Consider the following 1,358-nt stretch of genomic DNA (forward strand, 5'->3'; position numbering starts at 1 on the left):
ATTCCTGCAGAACTAATGTGGGGTATAGAATATGGAATATACAATATATAATATGATATACAATATACAATATAAAATAAAATAAAATAAAAATGGATGGCACCATGAAAGAAAGTATTGAATGTAGATGAAATATTGAGTGTTCAATATAAAGGATCAAATATATAAATATATAAATATAAATATATATATATAAAGGCTACTCGAGTTTCAGGGCTATTTCCCTTCGTCATGGCCGGTATGACAGACTTTAACATATGTGTGTGTGTGGGTGTGTGTGTGTGGGTGTGTGTCTGTGTGTGTGTGTAAAGAGAGAGATAAAGAAGTCAGAAGAGAGCTGTTTAATTGGTAGACTCATTAGTAAGCCTGATAGAATGCTTTGCGGCATTAATCCCGGCACTCTGCCCAATGAGTTCCATTGTCTCAGACCTCAACTTTGCTTTTTCTATCTCCCGAATTAGTAAATAAATAAATTACCGCTGAAGTATATGTGTCGGGTTTTCTTTATCGCTTTCTTATATTCTCACTGGAAGATATAGAGTTATGTACATTTTGAGGGAAGGATGAGCTCGATAAATGTTATTAGCAAGATACGTGTCTATCTCTGATTCAGCTACCATGATATTTGAAGAAACGTCCTCAACTACTACTCTCCACTCTCACACGCTCAATCCCACATATATATGTGTATGTGTATGTGTATGTATGTTTACGTATGTGAATATGTGTGTGCATGTGTGTATGTGTATGTACGTACATATCAATTTATATGTATATGAATGTTAGCAGCCGTGCCCTGCCTTCAAAAGTAATGTAAATCTAAGACAAGAGTATTCTCATGAATTCATAATATTTTTCATGAATTGCTTAAAAATAAGAAAAAAATTGCTGCATTCAAAGTCTTCAGAATATTGTTCAATTTCGCTTCATAAAAATGTGAAAGGAAAGCAAACAATTATACAACCTAAAATAATATAATATATTTTCATTGCATATTCTCATTTTCTCTGAAGACATACTTGTTTTAGCAAAATTATCAACTCTTTTCCATAATTACTCTAAATGAATTATTTTTCTCATCTGAAAAATTTCCAATGTCGATTGCACGGCTTGCGGGTATACAATATTCTTAATTTCTTTTGCTGTCTGATGTAAAGCAAACTTCACGAAAATCACATATAGTGTGAACATCTCCTTGAAACTTTTGCATCTGTTGGAAAGATTCAAGTACTAAAGTACAAAAGTATGGCATACAACTTACAGTCATGTATGTGTATGCACATCTGTGTGTGTGTGTGTGTGTGTGTGTGTGTGTATGTGTCTGTGTGTCTATGTTTGTATTTCTACAGAAGTTTATA

This window comes from Octopus bimaculoides, chromosome 3 (genome assembly GCF_001194135.2).
Source record: "Octopus bimaculoides isolate UCB-OBI-ISO-001 chromosome 3, ASM119413v2, whole genome shotgun sequence".
In the NCBI taxonomy this organism is placed as follows: Eukaryota; Metazoa; Mollusca; class Cephalopoda; order Octopoda; family Octopodidae; genus Octopus; species Octopus bimaculoides.